At 43.8% G+C, this 14142-nt stretch overlaps 3 non-coding genes across 3 annotated transcripts; 2 read left to right on the top strand and 1 right to left on the bottom strand.

The window, feature by feature from the left end:
• Nucleotides 1-5261: 5261 nt before the first annotated feature.
• TRNAA-CGC (transfer RNA alanine (anticodon CGC)) lies at nucleotides 5262-5333 on the bottom strand. Its single transcript has one exon. It is a non-coding gene; the product is annotated as a tRNA-Ala (tRNA).
• Nucleotides 5334-10052: 4719 nt separating this feature from the next.
• On the top strand, nucleotides 10053-10124 carry TRNAA-AGC (transfer RNA alanine (anticodon AGC)). The gene has a single exon. It is a non-coding gene; the product is annotated as a tRNA-Ala (tRNA).
• A 3367-nt stretch (nucleotides 10125-13491) lies between these two features.
• TRNAS-GCU (transfer RNA serine (anticodon GCU)) lies at nucleotides 13492-13573 on the top strand. Its single transcript has one exon. It is a non-coding gene; the product is annotated as a tRNA-Ser (tRNA).
• Nucleotides 13574-14142: the final 569 nt, after the last annotated feature.

The following is a 14142-nucleotide window of genomic DNA, read 5'->3' as shown; positions in this document are numbered from 1 at the left end:
TTTGCTCTAAATATAAATACAGGTGTTTATGTAAATGTAGCGCTGACAGCACTGTCCTCCCATTGTTCATCGATTTGCTCGAGCGGGCCCAGTAACGTCTCCATCATGAGACTTGTTGTTACTGTGTTTGGCATATTGAATACATTACAGGCAGCTTTCCAGGCTTTGCCGTGCGGGATGTAAATATAGAATTATAAAAATTAAAATTAAATAAATTGCTTACAAGTTACATTGCTATGTCTATACTATCTTATCTTGAAGATGAGCTTTACCATTAAGTACTTCTGGAAGAGGATACGCTATAACTCAGTTCTGAAGTGTATTATAAACCAGGTTTCTCTGTTCAAACTATTGCTCTTCAGATAATTGCTGAGACAAATGCAGAATATGAAAAGCAAGAAAGAACACTATATATGTTCCCAAAGACCCCTAGGAAGTCTTTCAGAGGACTTTTGTACATGAGTAAGAAACAAAATGGGAAGCAGTGGAAATTCTGGATTGTAACTTAAAGCTCCATCCTTGAATTAACATTTTTGTTGGGTTTTATGTTTATTTTTATTGTTTTATTATGGTTTAAACAGTTTCAACTTTTGAAATTTATGGTGTCCGGGCACAAAATCTGTGCCTCAGTTAGAATATAACTGCGCTCTCCAAGGTGCTGAACGTTTATTCTTGAAACTATCCAACATCAGGAGTTGGCTTAGAGTCTGCTTTATCTGTCTTTCTCGATTACTACTTCTATTCCATGCCCGTTGCACTAGAAATTCAGCTCCCACCTCATCCTCACTAGCTCAGAGCCACCAACCACACAGGCTTCTACGGACATTGTTCCCACAAGTCACACTGCGTTGGGCTGAGACTTTCCTGCTCCTGTGATTATTTCCTGCTTCTACTCCTGCACCACTGCTTGGCCAACAGCAAGCCAACCACAGAAGTGCCCGTGAGCAAAGCAAACCAGATCTTCTTCTGAGACGTGGGTTTTTGGGCACCTTGGTTAAGAATAACCGGGCCGTTTCTTGCATTAGGAGACGCAGGAGAGATGAGGAGCTTGGAAAGGTCCACGTCTACTTATCCAAATCCTATCCGTGTTTAAAGTCCCATTCCCACACCTTCTGGTCTTCCGGTAGCTCCTCCTGGCTGCCTCTTCTCTCCTCTGCTCATTTTTTAGCCACTTCTCTTTGCTCTCCGTTGTCCTTTGTTCCCCATTTTTCCTCAGTTGCACCATTTTAGCAGTAAGTGGATTTGGGATGATTTTTTAGAATCACCTCCTGGGAGTGACTAAAAACTATCATCTCCCTCCTCCATCCCAAGGACTTCCTTCAAGATTCTTCATGGTATCTGGGTTCCTATGTTCATGGCAGTATAGGAATTCATAATAGCTAATATCTGGAAACAACCCAAATGCCCAAAAATATCTGGAAACAACCCAAATGCCCAAAAATAAATGAGGGGATAAAGAAACTGTGGTCCTCGCATGGCCACAAATCCGCGAGACACTTCATACCACACACCACTTCATACCACACACCCTACCCATCACTGCCACTGTCACTGTCCTCCCGTTGTTCATCGATTTTGCTCAAGTGGGCCCAGTAACATTGTGAGACTTGTTACTCTGTTTGGTATATCGAATACGTCACGGGTAGCTTGCCAGGCTATACTCCAAGAATATTGCATCACATTTGATGAGGTTCAAAGTAGGAGGCAATCGACACTACCTCCAATCGATCTTAGAGAGAAATATTTTTTTACAAATACATATATATGCATACAAGGCTCAACATTTTACAACATATTAGTGATCTCTTATTAAAGGGCTTAATGGCCCCTGGGTGAAATACAACAATCTTCACACTCTTTTCCCTAAGGAAATCTTTTTGTAGCATTTTCAATGTTTTTTTTAATAACAAACAATACAAAATGTATTATTTCAGTTCTTTGAGGAGGGGTTGGGGCTTGGGATGGAAACATCCGAAATATGGTTGTGGGAAGGTGCAATGGTGGTGGGATGGATGTTGGAATATTAAATGTAATCAAGTATTGTGAACTACTTTTATAAAATAAAAAAATTTAAAAAGAAACTGTGGTCTATACACACACTGGAGTATTGCTCAGCGATAAGATGAAAAGACGGAATTTGCCACTAAGTGGATGGATCTAGAGGGTGTCATGCTGAGTGAAGTGAGTCAGAAGGAGAGGATAAATACAGAGTGATTTCTTTTAGATGTGGAATCCAAACATATTAAGGGGATCACAAATGGCCAATGGCCACAGATGCTGAGAGTTGGCTTACAGAACTGATGTTACCAAGGAGGTAGGGGGGTGGGGAATGGGAGGGAACATGAGACTTTGGTGGAAGGACACTGATGCTGGCGTTGGTTGTGGTGTTGGAACATTGTGTGCATGAAATTTTATGAACTGTATTATAAATCACATTGCCTCAATAAAAATGGGGAAAAGAACATTTAAGTTTCTGTCAGGGGGCTGGAACAGTAGTACAGCAGGTAAGATGTTTGCCTTGCACATGGCTGACTGGGTTCGATCCCCAGCATCCCATATGGTTCTCTGAGCACTCTAGGAGTTATTTCTGATCACAGAGCCAGGCATAACCACTGAGTACGGGCAGGTGTTGCCCAAAAAGCCAAAAACCAAACCAACAATAACAACAGAAAAAAATCCATTCTGTCTGGTTCATTTGTAGCACACACTTTGATTTAAGGTGTAAAACATCTACTGCATGTCCCAGGTACAGCTGTATTTGAGGATCTATCTAGGCATAGACAGATCTTATGAAAGCTCATTGATTTCACCTCCTTCCTTTGGTGTTCTTCCTATTTGTGGAAATCTTCGTCTAGCACAGTTGTTATCCCAGCAGATGTATCTTCCTCAATCTTCTTTTAGTTGCCTTCTATTACCAGGGGTCTCAGAACTAGAGACGCAGCCCTCTCAGGAACACGGGTGGCAGTCATAGTTTTATACCCCTGCATCAGCTTTTTTTTTTAATTGTTTCTGAAAGCACTGTCAACAAGATGGAAGGGAGTTGAAGAGTGAAGAGAATGTCCCTACCTGGAACTCACCTTCGTGGAAGACAGGAAGTCCTGGTGGACTCCGAGGAGAGAGAGTGCAGCGGAGAAAGCCCTCAACTTGCAGCCTGACATGGGTCTGATACCTGGCACCCTAAATAGTCCCTTGAGCACTGCCAGAAGTGACAAACAACCAAATTCAAAGAAGTCTGCAAAACAAAATCAACGCACAAGGTCCCTTGGCTTTTCCATATACAAACAATGAAATAGAAGACATGCACATTGCCTCTGAGTATTTCTTTCACAATAATTTACTGATCAATATGAAAAGATCATAAAATAATTTTCATTCTTTTAAAGTTTTGTTTTATGGGCCGCACCTGGCGGTGCTCAGGGCTTCCTCTGTTTGGGGAACACTATGGGGTGCCAGGCATTAAACCTGGGTTGACTTCAAGCAAGGAAAGCGCCCTGCTCACCTTACTATCTGTCTGGTTCCTAATTTTCATTCTTAAAATGTGCAAAATTTACAACTCCTCCCAGTTTGAATGAGAATTTTGGATTAATTAATTTGGTTTTAGGGCCAGTCCGGGCCCACCTTCATGCAAAGCTTGTGCTTAGCCCACCCAGTTCTCTCCAGTCCCAGCAAGGGAAATTTTGAAAGAAAATTTTAAATTTGAAAAACGGAAAAATTTAAAAAATGTTCCCAAATCAGTGTGACTCTTTAGCAACAGATACAAATTCTGGCTAGGACTGTGTGTATATAGGGGATGTTCAAAGAAATATAAAGAACAGTTGGAATAAACATTGAACGATGGTATTTAAATAAAATCACTGGTACTGCTAAAAGATTTCCCAATAGTGGGGCTGGAGATACTATGTAGTGATTTAGATGCTAGCTTTGCACCTGGCTGACTGGGGTTCAATCCCCAGCACCACATATAATCAATCTGTGCCACACAGCCAGGAATGATTTAATAATCCCTGAGCTCAGCTGAATGTGGTTAAGAAGCAAGCAAATGAAGAAAAAAAAAATCTCAATAATGTGGGTGTTTTTCTACTTTATTGTTGTTTATTGAGTATCGTTTCAAAGCTGTTTTCTTTGGTTATGTTCTTGTTGTGTGTGTGTGTGTGTGTGTGTGTGTAGTTTTTTAGCCGTTTAAACTTTTTCTTCTTATTATACTTTACTGCATTCCTCTTGTTTGTATGAATTTCCTGCTGGCAATAAACAATTGTTTATCAATAAATATATTGCAGCTAAAGATGCTGTGCTAGATATAACAGATAAAGAACTGTGATTAAAACACAGTTTCTTCACCAAATAAAGGGTGTTTGGAGGATCCTCCCAGGAGGGGAGATGCATGTCGAAAGTAGACTATGGACTGAACATGTTTGCCACTCAATGCCTCTTTTGCAGACCACAACACCCAAAAGGAGAGAGAGAACACAAGGGATTGCCCTGCCACAGAGGCAGGGGGGGATGGGGGGATGTGGGTGGGGGGATATTATCCATGGTGGTGGAAAATGGGCACTGGTGGAGGGATGGGTATCTGATCATTGTATAATCGAAACCCAAGCACAAAAAATTGTAAATCTACGACTGTACTTCATGGTGTTTCACTAATAAAAAATAAATTAATTTTAAAAAAAACGCTTTTTTTGTTTCTAACAGGAAGGAAACTTGAGCTTTGTGAAGCCGGAAAAAAAAAAAGGCCCAAATAACCATGATAGATTAAAATATATAGAACAAGACTCCAGTTGCCTTTAAAAAGATGAAGTAAAACACATAAACATACACGGGAAAAATATACAAAATCACATACAACAAAATGTCAACAGATTTTTAAAATACTGATTTTAAATCCTGCGAGTGATGCTTTCTTATGCGCATAATCCCAGCACCCAGTGGTACCCACCTCCCTTCCCCCAGGAACCAGTGCTCGTCTCTTTCAACCCCTCAACAGATTTGCTTTTTCAATCAGTGGTTCTTGGAGGCATTCCTAGGAGGAATTTGCTTCTGGTTTGTGTCTTTTCTGCGCTGCGAACCGCACCATAAAGTACCCAAGAAGTGTCCAGGGATGAAGGCGGAGGCTAGCTAAGCCAGGAGAGAAAAAGAGCCTGCTGGTGGCTAATGACTCGACTTAAAGGAAAAACAATAATGACCAAAAAATGAAGAAGGACTGAAATATTGTATTTACTAATAATTAGGCCAAGAGTGGGGGGGAAAAAAATAAGCAACCTTGGAGATGCCGGGGATCGAACCCGGGGCCTCATACATGCGAAGCATGCGCTCTACCACTGAGCTACATCCCCTGGCAGTGGAATCAACCTGGAGAGACATCCTGTCCTGGTATAGCTGCAACGTTCTGCACAATTACTTTGTGGTTTCGTGTTCCACCGCAGAGCGGCGATCTCTGAAGGTGAATGCAAGTGGTCGGACCCGAGCCCCGCTCCTTGGCTAGCCTGCACCCCGGGACACCGCGGCAGAAGCCTCGCACGGTTGTCGATCCCTCTCAAATCGGAAGCCAGACAGAAATGAGCAAAAGGCTACTCCCTGGCCCTTCAAAGAAGGTTCTACTTGCTCAAGCTTCAGAGCGGTGCAGCGAAGTGGTGACGCGTTTGGTCACGCGCGAAAGGTGCAAAAGCACAGCGACAGCCCAGGAGCAAATCCATCCCCCGATCGCTTCCAGGGAGAGAAAACAGTGGCCTGGAAAGAATGGTATTGCTCCACTCAGTGAGGTACATCCGTTTCCACCTTCCACTGGAAAATAACCAGGAAAAAGAAATGTTTTACTAGTCTTTCATGGCAACCTCTTAATCTACAGAAAACCTGTGTTCGGGAAATACAGTTAACATCCTAACACTCGGTCTCGAAAGTGGAGGCAGTTTTAGGGGACTAAAGCGTTAATCTCTGGGTTCTCAGGCACCTCCAGGTAGTGGGATTAGAGTCCTAGGATACCCCGTTAGTGTTGGAGAATTGCTTGGTTATATTGGAGGAAACACATCAGATCTTCTTGAAAACTCTTAAAAATCTGCCTGTTCTCTCTCCAGTGTTCACACCCAGCTGATACTCAGGCTTCAGGTACATGAAATACAAAGAAGCAATCTCATAAAAGTCTTATCATCCTCCTATTATGCTCACTTATAAATATATACCCAATACACAAAAATCCTATTTCTTATCAGTTACTGTAACGTACTATTAGCTTCTTTGGAAAGTTTTATTTCTGTTCCTGATTCTCTCTCTTCTCTGCTGAAGATATATTCTCTTATATTTATTTTTCTACTATATTAATTATTGTGGCACTGGTGTTATAACTGAAGAACCAGTATTGGCATCTAACTAGTAACTAACCCATAGGGTTAGTTCTTTGCATTTTATATTCCTTGGGTTTTGACAAATGTCTGATTTGCACCCACTATTATAGCATCATACTAGACAGTTTTCTACTCTGAAAGTTCCCTCTCTTCTATCCGTCTTTCCCAGAAATCTTGAAAACCAGTACTATTTTTCTTTCTCTCCAGTTTTACGTTTTCCAGTACGCCATGTAGTTGGAGTCATATAGTATGTTAGCCTTTTCAGAGTCTTCCTCACTTCTTTCATTTAGTAATATGCATTTAAGAGTCAGTCCTGTCTTTGCTTGAAAACTCATTTCTTTTTCAGTGCTAAATAATATTCCTTTTGAGGATATTTCTCCATTGTGTTTATTTTCTAAACAAATTCACTATTAAAGTACATTTTGGTTGCTTCCAGACTTTGGCAGCTATGGCTCACATTCTATAACCGTCTATATGCAGGTTTTTATGAGAACATAAAATTTCAGCTCTTTTTTGGTAACTATAAAGGAATGTAAGTACTAAAAATTATGGCAATAAAGTGTCCAGTTTTGTAAGGAATACCAAATTGCAATCCAGGATGACGATACCATTTTCCATTCTCATCAACAACAAATGAGAATTCCTGTTAGACCACATCTGTTAGTCAGTATGCTAGATTTTGGCCACTAATAAATTCACAGTAGTGTCTCACTTTTCCCTTAATCTTCAATTCCCTAATGACACATGATTTTGAGCATCTTTTCATATGCTTACTTGCTGTCTCTATATCTTCTTTGGTCAGGAATCTCTTCTGATCTAGACATTTTTTTAATTAGATTTTTTTCTTTTTAGGCCATGCCTGGTGATGCTCAGGGGTTACTCCTGGCTCTGTGCTCTGGAATCACTCCTGCCCGGTGACCATATAGGATATCAGAGATCAAACCTGGGTCAGCTGCATGCAAGGCAAGCACCTTATCCACTGTACTATCCCTCTGACCCCAGGATTTTTTTCCCCCGTGGAGTTTTAAGAGTTATTTGTCTATTTTTGATACTACTGTTTGCTTAGCAATGTGTTTTGCAAAACATCTTCCTAAGTCTATGATTTGTCTTCCAAATCTCTTACTAGTCTTTCATGCAGTGGAAGTTTAAAAGTATATCCAGTTATTTTTTCTATTCATGGGTTCTTCTTTTTGGAAGGAGCTATGCTCACCACTCACTATACCTGCAATGCTCATGAACTGTTCTTTTTGACAAAGACAAAGTTACCCAGACTTTCTTCTATGTTGTCTTCAAGAGGTTATATAACTTTGAAATTTAGAATTAATTCTATGGTCCACGTTTTGAGTTAATTTTTGTGTAGCACTGCCCATAGCACTGTCCTCCCATTGTTTATCAAGCAGGTCCGGTAACATTGTGAGACTTGTTACTGTGTTTGGCATATAGAATACGTCACGGGTAGCTTGCCAGGCTTTGCCGTGCTGGTGAGATACTCTCGATAGCTTGCCAGGCTCGCCTAGAGGGGCGGAGAAATCGAACCTGGGCCAACCGGGTCGGCTGCGTGCAAGGCAAATGCCTTATCTGCTGTGCTATGGCTCTAGCCCGTGGTACGTCTACACAATGGAATACTATGCAGCTATTAGGAGAGATGAAGTCATGAAATTTGCTTATAAGTGCATGGATACAGAGTATCATGCTAAGTGAAATGAGTCAGAAAGAGAGTGACAGAACCAGAAGGACTGCACTCATCTGTGAAATATAAAATAACATAGTATGAGACTGACACCCAAGGACAGTAGAGACAAGGGCCAGGAAGATTGCTCCATGGTTGGAAGTCTGCCTTATGAGCTGGGGGGGAAGGCATCTGGGATAGAGAAGGGATCACCAAGTCAGTGATGGTTGGCGGAATCGCTGGGAAATGGAAGAAATGTGCTGAAAATAAAGGACCAAACATGTTGGCCTCTCATTATCTGTATTGCAAACCATAATGCCCAAAAGTAGAGAGAAAGAGGGAAATTGTCTGCCATAGAGGCAGGGGGTAGAGTTGGGTGAGGGTGGTGGGAGGGATACTGGGGACATTGGTGATGGAACAGATACACTGATGGAGGGATGGATGTTCGATCATTGTATGACTGAAACTCAAATCATGAAAGCTTTGTAACTATCTAATGGTGATTCACACAAAAAAATGTTGTGAAAGGTATAAAATCTGTGTTGACTCATTGTTTTGCACATGGACGACCAAGTGGCTGTAGCCCCACTTGTTAAACAGACCAACGCTCTCTTCGGTATTGCCTTTATCTCTTGCCAAAGAGAAGCTGACGCCCTCTGTCACTGCTGCTGCACAACTTTGCAAGCTCCTGTCAAGAATCCAGATGTTCTATATTGCAAACCATAATGCCCCAAAGTAGAGAGAGAGTATGGGGGAAATTGCCTGCCATAGAGGCAGGGGGAGGGTTGGAAAGTGGGGGAAGGGGGCATAATTGATGGTGGAGAATGTGCACTGGTGGAGGGATGCATGTTCCATCATTGTATGACTGAAACCCAAACATGAAAGTTTTGTAACTGTAGCTCCCGGAAGAGAACAAGGCAGAGTCTCCTGCCCCCGTGCCTGGCTGTCCTCACCGGGGCCCCTTGGAGGAGGGTGGGTTGAGTTTCCCTCTCCGCCCTGAGCTGAAGACCTCCGGGACCCATCCAAAGCCATGCTGAGACCACTCTCCGCACTCTTGGCCGAGGAACCGGCAGAGGAACCCAGGTGCACGGGACCCCGGGCTGAGATCTCCAAGCCTGCTGGGTTTGGGACTGGGCCTTCTCCACCCAGCTCCCACACCTTCCAGTAGCTAGACAGTTACACCCACCAACTGCCGTGTAACCCCATCAACGGCCATCTAGAGACTATAAAACCAAGCTCCCGGAAGCTTTTTCTCTTATTCTCTAGTTCTCACTCTCAGAGAACCCGGCAGGCTACTGAGAGTATCATACCCGCCTAGAGAAACACCTCCAAAGGTGATTAGAGGCTACCCCAAAAGCCTCCATCCGTCCGGAGAGCACGCAAGCTACCGAGAGTATCCCACCCACAGGCAGAGCCTGACAAGCTACCCGTGGGTTACTCAATATGTCAAAAACAGTAACAATGAATGGTCCTCATTCCCCTGACCCTGAAGGAGCCCCCAATATGTCTTCGGGCTACACTTGCACGTGACAGGGATGAATGGAGACGTTACTGGGCCCGCTGGAGCGAACTGAAGAACAATGGGGTGATTGATAGTGATAGTGATCTCACAGTGATTCAACTGAAAAAAGAGAGAATCTAGATGTTCACAGGGATGTCTGCATGTTCATTTCCATCAAGTTATGTTGATGGACACGTCCTTTTTAATGCACCCCCACTAATTTCCCACCTGAGAACCCCTTTAAAGCGTTCAGATTTCCATTTCTTCCTGCCTGGCTCTATGGCCTGGCTACCTCGTGACCCCAAGATAGAACTCCAAACACGGAGAATAACCATTTCCTACTGGGGTGTCCCAGCCCAGTTTCTTTTCCTTCTACTTAGTTACCCCACGTATGTAAAATAGAAGCGATTCAGAATTTCTACCCTAAAATGGAAAGGTGGAAATGTTTCATTCCCAGAAAATATAAACTTACGGAAATTTAGGAGAAAAATGATTTTCTGTTTATTTCATGAAGACGGTTTAGGTAAAAGCTCCTCTCTGCAGTGGGGATGTAGCTCAGTGGTAGAGCGCATGCTTAGCATGCATGAGGTCCCGGGTTCGATCCCCAGCATCTCCATCTCTTTTGTCCCGCATCCCCGATGAATTTCTGTGTCACGCGCGGGCATATTGCTGCAGAATCCGAAATCCACAAAATCCAATCGCCGAATACTTGCATTTGGTTGCATTTTGCTCCGTTTATGCTTACAAACGCCCTGCTTTTTAATTTTATTCTCTGTCCTTCACAGCGTCTACATCCTGTCTTCCACAAAGCAAAGCTAAGTGGCTTTGGGTCCCTGTCCCGGGGTGCAGATCCCTGATCCCAGGAAAGCCTAAGTGAGGCTCCGGGCTGGGGTTTGGGGCGTGGCGCCGGGAGGGGTGCAGGGGGCGGGGCCGGGAGAGGCTCAGGGTGCGGGGACCCCCTGCAAAGCCCCTTCGCTCTCCAGGCCCGAGCAAGCAAAGGCTCGATTTCGCTCCCCCGACCCGGCGGTGCCCTGAGACGAGGAGCACAAAGAGCGGAGCAGGAGCGGGCGGGGGGCGGGTCCTTCCCGCACAGCCTCGAGCCCGGTAACGGCCCCGCCCACCGCCCCGCGGGTCCCTCCGCCCGCGCCCGCGCCCGCTGTTGTCCCAGGCCCCTCCGGACCCGGCGGTCGGCCACGCCGCTAGGACGCCCGGGCCTTGGCATTGCACTGCCAGCCTCTGTCTCAGGAACTTCACGCCTGGACCCCGACCTGCTGTATGCTTCTCTTCCTTCCTTCCTTCCTTCCTTCCTTCCTTCCTTCCTTCCTTCCTTCTTTCCTTCCTTCCTTCCTTCCTTCCTTCTCTCCCTCCCTCTTTCCTTCCCTCCCTCCTCCCTTTATTCCCTCCTCCCTCCCTCCCTCCCTTCCTTCCTTCCTTCCTTCCTTCCTTCCTTCCTTCCTTCCTTCCTTCCTTCCTTCCTTCCTTCCTTCCTCTCATTCTGTCTTTCTTTCATATTTCTCTTTCTTTCTTTCTTTCTTTCTTTCTTTCTTTCTTTCTTTCTTTCTTTCTTTCTTTCTCTTTCTTTCCTTTCTCTCTCTTTCTCTCTTCTTTATCTCCTTCCTTCCTTCCTTCCTTCCTCTCTTTCTTTCATATTTCTCTTTCTTTATTTCTTCCTTTCTTTTTCTTTCTTTCCTTTCTCTCTCTCTTTCTCTCTTCTTTCTCTCCTTCCTTCCTTCCTTCCTTCCTTCCTCTCTTTCTTTCATCTTTCTTTCTTTCTTTCTTTCTTTCTTTCCTTCCTCCTTCTTCCTTCCTTTCTTCTTCCTTCTTTCCTTCCTTCCTACCTTTCTTTTTCCTTCCTTCCTTCCTTCCTTCCTTCCTTCCTTCCTTCCTTCCTTCCTTCCCTCTCTCCCTCCTTCCTCCCTCCCTCCCTTCCCTTTCCCTCTTTTCCTCCCTCCTATCTTTCCCTCCATCCATCCTTCTCTTCCTCTTTCCCTTCCTCCATCCTTCCTTCTCTCCTCTCCCTCCTTCTCTCCTTCCCTCTTCCTCCTTTTCTCCTCCCCCCTTCTTTTTGTTTTTAGACTCTCGTGTTTGTTCCATTTTTTCAGCTGCCCTCACTTCCCATGACTCTCCATTCCCTTGCCCTCTCTTCAGTCTTCACAAATACAACAGGAAGGGCTGGCAGAGATAGTGCAGGGTGGGCGGGGGTCTCAGGGTGAGGCACTTGCCTTGTTCCACACATGGTCCTCAAGCACTACCAGAGTGACTGCACACCGCTGGCCTGGGTCCTGCTCACTGCTGCGTGTGGCCCTCAAACCCGCACAGGAAGCGTGCTTTAATTCATTTTGTAGATGGGAAAGCTAAGAATTGGAGAAAAATGACGTAACTTGCCTAAGTCACAGTTCATCAATAAATGATCATGCTAAGGGTTAAACTTAACATTTATCAGTACAAGGTCTTAAATATCAAATAGTGAAATTATTTATAAAATCCAATATATACTCGGTGTAGCTTTGCATAGCTACACTTCAAATTGTTTGGCGCATGAGCTCCTTGGATTATGTGAAAAAAATCTTGCCTCTGATAACCACTCTCTGGCCCAGCCCCCCGGGAAAAAAAAGAGACATAAACATAAATTTTTGTATGTTTTAAGGTGTTCATGAATTTCCTTAGTATCTAAGGTGTCCTTGAGGCACCAAGGAAAAAGAATTTTTGCTTTCGTGAGGTGTGGTATCTCTTTCCCAAGACCAGAAATGTTAAACACACCACTGTAAACAAATCACCGTCACGTCAACAATAAAAATCTAATTAAAAAAAAATCAATTGCTTTTAAGCCTCGTGGAAAAACAAAACAAAAAATGCTTTGCTTACCAAATATTTGTAGATTAGGGGCCAGAGTGACAGGAAGTGAAAGACATCAACACGGAAAACTTATTTATTTATTTCAAATAATAAATAAATAATAATCAAAAATTTATTTATGAAAGACATAAGTAAAAAAAAATTAAAAACAATTTATAGGTATTCTTATAACTGCAGAGAGTGGGTGGGACAGATTGCCCAGGAGATAAGGCCCTGAACCTCGCATGCAGCCAACCCCATGGAACCCGGGGCCATCGGTGGTCCTCTGAGCACCACCAGGGATCATTTCTGAGCTCAGAGCCCAGAACAGATCCTGAGCTAAGGGTGGCTTAAACAAGCGCCACCTCCAAGAAAAAAGTGTGAAGTGTACATTATACTCTGTGGATGACTCCTGCTATGTTAAGCGTCTATGAACTCCTTTTCTTTTTGGGAGTCTGTGTCCGAAGCTTGTTGAAGGTTGGAGATTTTTCACTGTGTTCCACAGTCCAAGATTTCCATCTTCTCCAGACCCGAAGGGGTGCCAAAAGGCTCTAGCTTCCTCCACCCCACCCCTACATCCACGTCCACTCTGCTCTGTGTCACCAGTGGACCAATGCCCAGCTCCAGAAAAGGTAACAAGAGCTCAAGGAGGGCGACTCCCAGCATCAGGCGTTTTCCGCAGCAAATGGGCAAAAGGCGAGCCCCCGTCCTGGGATGCCCAGGAGTGTTCCCTGGCACCGCCCAGAAAGCAGAAATCCAGAGATGCTCTGTTCAGGGGGGGCGAGGAAACGGTCCCTCCAGTCCAGAACACAGCATCAAACGGCCAAGAGCTGCTGGCTCGGGTGGGGTCTGCAAATCAGAGGAGAAATCTTGCCACGTTCATGTTCATTCATTCGTTCCTAAGGATCTGTGTATTTAACACCTAAGCGGTGCAGGTTTTACCTGTCCCGTTTTATTTGTGCCAATGAATGAACCGGGCTCAGTGTAGCTGATCAGTTCTGTGTTTGGCGTGAAGTGCACCTAAACACATTCGATTGTGGATATTTAGTTGTGGGTGTGACTATACAAATTAAACCCTGGAGAAGCCTGCAGGAGCCTGAGAAATGAATTGCAGAGATGGAGGAAGGAACAGCGTCTAAATTTTGTCTGACGAGGTGGCCGAGTGGTTAAGGCGATGGACTGCTAATCCATTGTGCTTTGCACGCGTGGGTTCGAATCCCACCCTCGTCGGAAGGGTTTTGAGTCGCGGACTGGAACTTTCCTGAACTCCTGGTGATAAGATTTGGGAGACAGTAACTTGTGTGGTACCAACTTGGCCTCTCAAATTCTTCAGGAGAAGGTTTTGTTTTGTCGGTTCTTTTTTCTTTTCTTTTCTTTTCTTTTCTTTTCTTTTCTTTTCTTTTCTTTTCTTTTCTTTTCCTTTCCTTTTCTTTTCTTCTTTTCTTTTCTCAGTTCTTTTCTTTTCTCATTCTTTTCTTTTCTCAGTTCTTTCCTTTTCTCAGTTCTTTTCTGTTCTTTTTTTTATCCTTTCCTTTCCCCCTTTCTCTTTCTCCTTTTCTTTTTTCTTACCCTTTCTCTTTTAAATCTAAGAAATTTAACAATTCACCACATTGGGCTGAATTTCTGTGCATTTCAGACACAAATTTAAATTCCATCTTTCAGATGACACAAAAGTTAACCTTTACAGAAATATGCATTTAGCTCTGGAGCCAAGCGGGGACTCATTCATTCTCAGTTAACTAAACTTCTACTCAGCTGAACACAGAAAATGAATTAGAACAGGCCAACAGAGGTGTAGA

The sequence above is a fragment of the Sorex fumeus genome, unplaced genomic scaffold, assembly GCF_029834395.1.
Source record: "Sorex fumeus unplaced genomic scaffold, SorFum_2.1 ptg000094l, whole genome shotgun sequence".
Classification (NCBI taxonomy): Eukaryota; Metazoa; Chordata; class Mammalia; order Eulipotyphla; family Soricidae; genus Sorex; species Sorex fumeus.
Note: the sequence above shows the minus strand (reverse complement) of the source record. Positions and strands in the feature narration are given on the sequence as shown.